General features: G+C 32.8%; 1 long non-coding RNA gene across 1 annotated transcript; it reads right to left on the reverse strand.

Annotated features, from left to right (window-relative positions):
- Positions 1–1,055: 1,055 nt before the first annotated feature.
- Positions 1,056–6,548, reverse strand: LOC134706433 (uncharacterized). Its single transcript, XR_010105615.1, has 2 exons — positions 6,396–6,548; positions 1,056–1,405 (listed from the first exon to the last, which is right to left on the reverse strand). It is a non-coding gene; the product is annotated as an uncharacterized LOC134706433 (long non-coding RNA).
- Positions 6,549–10,050: the final 3,502 nt, after the last annotated feature.

Raw genomic sequence — 10,050 nt, forward strand, 5'->3', positions numbered from 1 at the left:
CCATTTAGTTTGGCCTTATATAACGATGACGAAGACCAGACATAGCAGGCCTTGTGTTAAAGTCATACTCCACCATTTAATTTGGCCTTATATAACGATATTGAAGACCAGACAAAGTATGTTTTGTGTCAAGGTCATACTCCGCCATTTAGTATGACCTGATATAACGATGACGAAGACAAGACATAGTATGTCTTGTGTCAAGGTCATACTCTACCATTAGTTTGGCCTTATATAACGATGTTGACGACCAGACATAGTAGGTCTTGTGTCAAGGTCATACTCTACCATTTAGTTTGGCCTTATATAACGATGTTGAATACCAGACATAGTAGGTCTTGGGTCAAGGTCATACTCCACTATTTAGTTTGGCCTTATATAACGATGACGAAGACCAGACATAGTAGGTCTTGTGTCAAGGCCATACTCCGCCATTTAGTTTGGCCTTATATAACGATGTTGAAGACCAGACAGTAGGTCTTGGGTCAAGGCCATACTCCGCCATTTAGTTTGGCTTTATGTAACGAAATTGAAGAGCTGACATAGTAAGTCTTGTGTCAAGGCCATATTGTACCGTCTAGTTACGGTAGGCTTTATGTAATAGAGTTGAAGGCTTGAAACGGTGTGTGTCTTGTGTCATGGCCATACTCAACGTTTTACTGTAGCCTTATGTAACGGTGTTGAAGAGTAGACATTGTGTGTCTTATTTTATTTGATACTCTACCTTAGGTTTGCCCTTTTGTAATGGAGTTAAAGATCTGCTTTGAGTTGGGCTTAATGTAGTGTGGTTGAAGAGCTGACAAAGTGATTTATTTTGTCATGGGTAGACTAATTGTTGTAGTAAAAACTTACTCAGAGATAGTTACTTTACTGCATTTACTATTAAATTTACTAAAATGGCTATAAATTCTATCAAAAACGACCAAAGAATGGACATTTTAATTGTGCAGACTTTGGCTGTATGTCAGGTTCTTGCAGACAAAATGATTATTTTCCTTACGCATAACATACTTTAAATGAAAAAGTAGTGTAGTGGCCACAACATGAAGTACTAGTAGTATAACTATATTATTTATTCATAAATGAAAGAATCTTCCCATATGTAATATAAAGATGTATTCACTAAACAGTAAGAATCTTCATTATTCAAAATACATTTTAGAATTAACAATCCAAATTAAGCCAATATTGCATTGTTTGATGTCTTTTTAACTTTGTCTCATCTCTTTGCACATGTTGCTAGTGACCTCTCACAATACCGAGTGCAGGCTGTCTTGTTCTTGGCATAGTTCCGGCATGTAAATTGACAGTCAGCGAATCGTAACTGACAACAAGTTGTATTTGCCTGGGCTGGTGACGCCACCAAAGCCAATCCAAGAATCACCAATGTAATTATGTATTTGATCTGAAAGAAAAAAAATAGACCGTGTTCATGTTTTTAAAGTTCAGAATTCATACAGAGAATCAATTTATTTGGATAAACAATTATTGTGTCTAATAGAATGCGCACCCTATATTGCCTCATCTACTTAACTTAATATTGTTTTTTGTCGAGCCTGCAACTTTTGTTGCAGAAAGCTCGACATAGGGATAGTGATCCGGCGGCGGCTACGGCGGCGGCGGCGTTAGCTAACTTCTTTTAAAAGCTTTATATTTTAGAAGCTGGAAGACCTGGATGCTTCATACTTTGTATATAGATGACTCATGTTACGAAGTTTCCGTCAGTCACATGTCCAATGTCCTTGACCTCATTTTCATGGTTCAGTGACCACTTGAAAAAAAAGTTCAGAATTTTTGTAATGTTAAATTCTCTCTTATTATAAGTAATAGGATTATTATATATGGTATGTGCGTACCTTTCAAGGTCCTCATGCCCGTCAGATAGTTTTCACTTGACCTCGACCTCATTTCATGGATCAGTGAACAAGGTTAAGTTTTGGTGGTCAAGTCCATATCTCAGATGCTATAAGCAATAGGGCTAGTATATTCGGTGTATGGAAGGACTGTAAGGTGTACATGTCCAACTGGCAGGTGTCATCTGACCTTGACCTCATTTTCATGGTTCAGTGGTTATAGTTAATTTTTTTGTGTTTTTGACTGTTTCTCCTATACTTTATGCAATAGGTCTACTATATTTGTTGTATGGAATGCTTGTAAGGTGTACACGTCTAGCGGGCAGATGTCATTTGACCTTGACCTCATTTTCATGGTTCAGTGGTCAAAGTTAAGTTTTTGTGTTTTGGTCTGCTTTTCTTATTCTCTATGCAATAGGTCTATTAAATTTGTTGTATGGAATGATTGTAAGGTGTATATGTCTAGCGGGCAGATGTAATTTGACCTTGACCTCATTTTCATGGTTCAGTGGTTAAAGGTAAGTTTTTGGTTTTTATACGACCGCAAATTTTGAAAAAATTTTCGTCGTATATTGCTATCACGTTGGCGTCGTCGTCGTCGTCGTCGTCGTCGTCGTCGTCGGCGTCGTCGTCGTCGTCGTCGTCGTCGTCCGAATACTTTTAGTTTTCGCACTCTAACTTTAGTAAAAGTGAAAAGAAATCTATGAAATTTTAACACAAGGTTTATGACCATAAAAGGAAGGTTGGTATTGATTTTGGGAGTTTTGGTCCCAACATTTTAGGAATTAGGGGCCAAAAAGGGCCCAAATAAGCATTTTCTTGGTTTTCGCACTATAACTTTAGTTTAAGTTAATAGAAATCTATGAAATTTTGACACAAGGTTGATGACCACAAAAGAAAGGTTGGGATTGATTTTGTGAGTTTTGGTTTCAACAGTTTAGGAATTAGGGGCCAAAAAAGGGCCCAAATAAGCATTATTCTGGGTTTTCGCACAATAACTTTAGTTTAAGTAAATAGAAATCAATGAAATTTAAACATAATGTTTATGACCACAAAAGGAAGATTGGTAGTGATTTTGGGAGTTTAGGTCCCAACAGTTTAGGAATTAGGGGCCAAAAAGGGACCCAAATAAGCATTTTTCTTGGTTTTCGCACCATAACGTTAGTATAAGTAAATAGAAATCTATGAAATTTAAACACAAGGTTAATGACCATAAAAGGAAAGTTGGTATTGATTTTGGGAGTTTTGGTCCCAACAGTTTAGGAAAAAGGGGCCCAAAGGGTCCAAAATTAAACTTTGTTTGATTTCATCAAAATTGAATAATTGGGGTTCTTTGATATGCCGAATCTAACTGTGTATGTAGATTCTTAACTTTTGGTCCCGTTTTCAAATTGGTCTACATTAAGGTCCAAAGGGTCCAAAATTAAACTTAGTTTGATTTTAACAAAAATTGAATCCTTGGGGTTCTTTGATATGCTGAATCTTAAAATGAACTTAGATTTTTTATTATTGGCCCAGTTTTCAAGTTGGCCCAAATCGGGGTCCAAAATTTAACTTTTTTGATTTCATCAAAAATTGAATAAATGGGGTTCTTTGATATGCCAAATCTAACTGTGTATGTAGATTCTTCATTTTTGGTCCCGTTTTCAAATTGGCCTACATTAAGGTCCAAAGAGTCCAAAATTAAACTAAGTTTGATTTTAACAAAAATTAAATTCTTGGGCCTCTTTGATATGCTGAATCTAAACATGTACTTAGATTTTTGATTATGGGCCCAGTTTTCAAGTTGGTCCAAATCAGGATCTAAAATTATTATATTAAGTATTGTGGAATAGCAAGTCTTTTCAATTGCACAGTATTGTGCAATGGCAAGAAATATCTAATTTCACAATATTGTGAAATAGCATATTTTTTTTTAATTAGAGTTATCTTTCTTTGTCCAAAATAGTAAGCAAGAAATATCTTATTGCAAGAATTTTTTTTAATTGGAGTTATCTTTCTTTGTCCAGAATCAACTTAAATCTTTGTTATATACAATATACAATGTATATTCACTTTTTACTACCAACTGATAAATTTAAATAATCTTTACCATTCAGTGATAACAAGCAGTTTTTTTACATCTTAATATTTTATGATGTATTTAAATGAGTAGTTATTGTTGCAAACTCCATTAGAATATTTTAATTGAGATTAGTTTTGGAATAAGGGAAAGGGGGATGTGATTAAAAAATTGGGTTCAATTTTTCTCATTTGAAATTTCAAAAATAAATAGAAAATTACTTCAAACATTTTTTTGAGAGGATTAATATTGAACAGCATAGTGAATTGCTCTAAGAGAAAACAAAAATTTTAAGTTCATTAGAACACATTCATTCTGTGTCAGAAACCTATGCTGTGTCAACTATTTAATCACAATCCAAATTTAGAGCTGAATCCAGCTTGAATGTTGTGTCCATACTTGCCCCAACCGTTCAGGGTTCAACCTCTGCGGTCGTATAAAGCTACGCCCTGCGAAGCATCTGGTTTTATCTAATATTATATGCCAAAGGTCAACTATATTGGGTGTATGGAAATATTTTATGATCTATGTCAGTCCTGCAGATTTTATTTAATGAATGGCTGTTATTTATTTTGAATTTATTGAACCAGAAAATTAATTTTTGATGCTTCACATTGAATAATCTGCGAAGCGGATTATGTTAAATGTGAAGAGTCAAAAAATAATTTTATGGTTCAATAAATTCAAAATAAATTATTGCCATTCATTATAAATAAATTTCTATCAAAAATAAGGCTCAAAGATATGTATTAATACGAAATAACAACGTACACAGATGTTTGCGTATGAATACACAACGTTAGAGTGGGCGTGTCTCCATAAAAATTGATAACATTGAAAATAAAGCTAATTCTTTTAACCAATCAGAAGACAGTAAATACACAAAATTTATTTATTTGACAATGACCTTAGTTTCACGGTTCATTGCACAGTGTTAAGTTTGTGTTTTTTGGTCTATTTTTCTTTAACTATAAGTAATAGGTCAACTATATTTAATGTGTGGAAGCATTGTTAGCTGTACATGTCTGTCTGGCATGGTTCATCTGATCTTGACCTCGTTTTCATGGTTCATTGGTCTTTGTTTAGCTATCTTGGTTAATGTTAAGTTTATGTGACAGTTGTAATAAAGCTTTATACTTCGGACAACTACATTATATCAATGATTAGTAAAGAAGGCGAGACATTTCAGTGTGTGCACTCTTGTTTGTTGAAAGATGTAAAATGGCACCTTTCAAAAATTCAATACACCAAATATATATATAAAGGCCCCATTACTTAAATTATTTGGAAAATAGAAAGAAAGATGTTGAACTGTTACAGACAAAATTGTACGAAAGTAGTCTAAAAATATTATGTTCAAGAAATGGGACAAACTATAATTTATGGCAGTTATTTGTAAAAGAAGATATCATCCGCTCTGTATTAAAACAATGAAGTTTAAAAAGTATCTATAATTGTATTGCTATTTGAAAACTATCATCATGATATATTTGTTGCTATTTTTGAGAAAATGTTGTTTTTTTCCACGAAAAAAAGGGGGGCTGATTCCGCCTATGTAAGGTCTATCAGTCCCCCGTTATTCCATCAGTTCGCTTACCTGTCACGTTTCAGATTAAAGTTTTTGTTACATCTGGTTTCTGAAGAAATTGGGGTCGTATACATTTGAAACTCAATATAAATGTTCATAAGTTAAAATGTAATTTATAGAAAAATAAGATATTGAGAACAGTTTTTGAGAAAAAAAAACGTAATTGTCTGGTAAAGAAATAAAAGACAACAATTTTGTTTCTTAAGTGGTAGATTTGAAATGCATAATTTGATACATATTGTATTGTTATATATGGAAATACAAAAAAGAAGATGTGGTATGATTGCCAATGAGACAACTATCCACAAAAGACCAAAATGACACAAACATTAACAAATATAGGTCACCGTACGGTCTTCAACAATGAACAAAGCCCATACTGCATAGTCAGCTATAAAAGGCCCCGATAAGACAATGTAAAACAATTCAAACGAGAAAACTAACGGCCTTATTTGTGTAAAAAAATGAACGAAAAACAAATATGTAACACATAAACAAACAACAACCACTGAATTTCAGGCTCCTGACTTGGGACAGGCACATACATACAGAATGTTGCAGGGTTAAAATGACACGCGATTTGTTTAACAGTTTACATACATTCTTACTTATAAATATTTATTATAAATTGGTTTCTTTTACAATTAATCTAATATTTACAGGGGTTGTGTTCTCTTATTAACTGTAGTACAGCAGTATAGTGCCATAAACTTACTCTGTAATACTGACTTTCAAGTCGTAGCAAAATTTACAATTAGAAAGTTAATTAAGATGATTTTTGTGTTAACAACTGAAATATTTGCATAGTACACATTACAATTTCTTATTACCACGAACCTCTTTATCTTTGACTGTTTAAATGTTTTCATAAATGGTAATGTGTTTTACTTACTTGCATTTTGAGTCGTAGTGATTATGTCTTGACCAAGATATACAGTTTTTGATGGTAATGCTCTCTATTTATATGTATACTTAGGATAACAGGTGGTATGACTAGGAAAACAATGCTGTACATGTAGGCCTATTGATGCCTCTGGTTATAACAATTAATTACTATATTACGTATCAAGTTTTCAAGTTTATGTTTGCCAGCTGCATTGCTTGATATAGCCCGTAACGATATTCTTTTAAATGGTAAAATAATGCTACGTGGGTTAATGGGGGATGTTACTTTATTGTTAAAGATTGAAAAGTGATCAAGAAACTTACATTCATATAAATATTTCGAACTCATTAAGTTCAACTTTTTTCATGTAAAATTCGTATGAAATTATCGTTAAACTACTACTTTTGAGGTTTATAGATTATGTATAGGCACAAATCACCATATATTTTTTTTTAATCATTAAAGTGCTCTCAATTAGTATTAACATGGAATTGTTTGTATTGATTAGTGAATATTTAAAGATGGAGCAAATAATACTTTTATTATCTGAAGTTGAATCCATTCCTGATGATTTTAGGTATAACCTCCTTGATAAGAAATTCCTGTAAAAAATCATTTACACGAGGGTTAAACATCTACTAAAACCCAATAGAACTGTATTTGTGCGTTGTTTTCTTCTTCCTTACACATGTAATTGTTTGTAGTGTGCCGTGGGTGTAATTACATTGTACATGGGTTAAGACATACATTTACCATTTAAGCACGATTTTGCCTTGTTTTATTTATACGACGGAGTTCTTAGGTTAAAACTACGCAGAACTATTTCATTATGTAAATTAAAACCCCTTAAGCATCCTGTATATATAGATAAATGCATAACCGAATCAAGTGATAAAGTCAATGCCGTAAAATTTCTGCGCAGAAGCTTTATTTATTAGCATCATATTAGAATGCAGAAATTAGTGCATTGTAATAAGATTGCTGTTTGACTAATTCGACATTATATTGCATCAACTGTAAATCCGTTATTGGCTTGTCCATAGTATGTTTTATTGACAACCTTTTTATCGTTAGAGGAGTCTATCCAGTAGTTAACAATGTATCATAAGCCTGAAAAGCCTGTACAATCTAGTTTAAAATAAATCTTTAGAATAGTCGGAATCTTAACACTTCAGATCAACCGAAAAAAAGACAAAATGGCTTGAACAAGCCGACAGATGGTCTTTCCTGGTACAAATTGATAGAATCAACATACAAAACAAAACCTTACACCGTTTGTTTTTAAAAGATTTTAAAACGTCCTAGAATCATATGGTTAATTACTTTAATGGTAGTTTAACCAATGATTTGCATCTTTTCGGTCAGACTATGAGTGTCACTCATTTTCAGATTCTAAGAGTAACTAAGAGTACTCTTAGAATATTGTGTGTCTCCGTTTGTCTTTTTTATTTGTTTTGTGTGTCACTTATCTATTATCAATTTATTAGACAATGCCCTTTTGACTGATTTATTATGGTTAGTGTTGCACCAGTTTTAAAGGTTAGAAAAGGGCTGAAAGCCAAACCCCCACCCCCTAAAAAAAACCAAAAAAAAAACCAACAAAACAAGAACAACTGCATTATTCCGCCATATCAGTCTTTAACTGACTAAACCCAACACATGAACCTACTATCGAGTGGTTTTCTTTGTTTGTTGTCTATCCTAATTGAAATTCAAGATTAATACTAAAGTTTGTTTTCCACCTTTGCCGTTCAGAATCCGTAAGACCTTGGAATGATTTGCAAACAGCAATTTACATCAATTCCGTGCAATAACAAAACCATCGTTGCGTTTCAACTTTGTTCACAAGTCGAAGCATTGGTTGATTCAATATAACAACAGGTGGGATATTATTTACCAAAACTGAGTCGACATTGGAAAATATTACAAACTTATTAATAAGGTTTGTAAATACTGTATATATCCTTAGGGAACTATATATGTAATATCACCATGCATAGTCCCGCAGAGTTTAAACGTTTCATTCAAGGAACCCAACTCTTATATGGAAGAAGAAGAAGAAGGTCAAGTACGGTATTGACTATTTTCCTTTTTATAGGTCAGGAGTGATAACACCTTTGTTTTTTAACAATTACCCACATAAGTAAATACAACTCGGGTTTAAATCATACTAGTTTTAATTTATTGTAGATTTCCAGTTCCTAACATATAACTGTATTACATGTTGTGTTGAAACTTATTCGGGCAATATTTTTTTTCAAATGAGTTGACAAATCTGTCATGTTAATTTGGGTTTACCCACTTTGCTTACTAAACGGTTTATCAAGCATATCTGATAGTAATTTCAGAGACTATTATCATTTTCATAAATTCCATCATCTAACGTTTTGTAAAATCCCACTATCATTAATCTGGGACTTTTATAACCGGAAGAAAAGTGACAGTGGGAACTTTTACTATAAATTGCAAAGTGCTTTTTCGGAACTATCGTTTTGAATTGAATATGTATATGACCTCTCGTCTTGAATAGTTATATGAACTCTCGTTTTGAATATTTATATGAGTTTTCGTTTTAAATTGATTTATTATTAAATATAATGTTTCTTCTTTCAAATATCCAAAGAGATTATAGATTTACTATTTTACAACTTAATCCGATGGCTGTCAAGAGTGTGAGAGATAATACATGTTTCTAACACTTGAACTACAAAAGCAATTATCGCTATTTTATAAAGTTAAGCCGGAGGACAATGATCAGCTTATTATTACATAAGATTGGACAATTATATTTATATTTTATGAGAACCTTTTATAATGTTTTAATACCCTTATCTTTGACTTAATTTATGTTTTGTAAACTGTTGCTTGGGCAGTCTTCCCCTAACTTTCGAACTGTAAACTTGTGTTAATAAATTTGTATATATTTTATACGGTCTTGCGTTTAAAGCAGCCATAGTGTCGATTATAGACCTACAGACTTTAATGTAAGCCGTGCCGAACTTCACGGACTCATGCCGCAAGTGCACGGGGTTATAATTGCCCGGACAATTATAACTCCGTGCACTTGCGGCATGAGTCCGTGAAGTTCGGCACGGCTTACATTAAAGTCTGTAGGTCTATAATCGACACTATGGCTGCTTTAAACGCAAGACCGTATAAAATATATACAAATTTATTAACACAAGTTTACAGTTCGAAAGTTAGGGGAAGACTGCCCAAGCAACAGTTTACAAAACATAAATTAAGTCAAAGATAAGGGTATTAAAACATTATAAAAGGTTCTCATAAAATATAAATATAATTGTCCAATCTTATGTAATAATAAGCTGATCATTGTCCTCCGGCTTAACTTTATAAAATAGCGATAATTGCTTTTGTAGTTCAAGTGTTAGAAACATGTATTATCTCTCACACTCTTGACAGCCATCGGATTAAGTTGTAAAATAGTAAATCTATAATCTCTTTGGATATTTGAAAGAAGAAACATTATATTTAATAATAAATCAATTTAAAACGAAAACTCATATAAATATTCAAAACGAGAGTTCATATAACTATTCAAGACGAGAGGTCATATACATATTCAATTCAAAACGATAGTTCCGAAAAAGCACTTTGCAATTTATAGTAAAAGTTCCCATTGTCACTTTTCTTCCGGTTA

The sequence above is a fragment of the Mytilus trossulus genome, chromosome 2, assembly GCF_036588685.1.
Source record: "Mytilus trossulus isolate FHL-02 chromosome 2, PNRI_Mtr1.1.1.hap1, whole genome shotgun sequence".
In the NCBI taxonomy this organism is placed as follows: Eukaryota; Metazoa; Mollusca; class Bivalvia; order Mytilida; family Mytilidae; genus Mytilus; species Mytilus trossulus.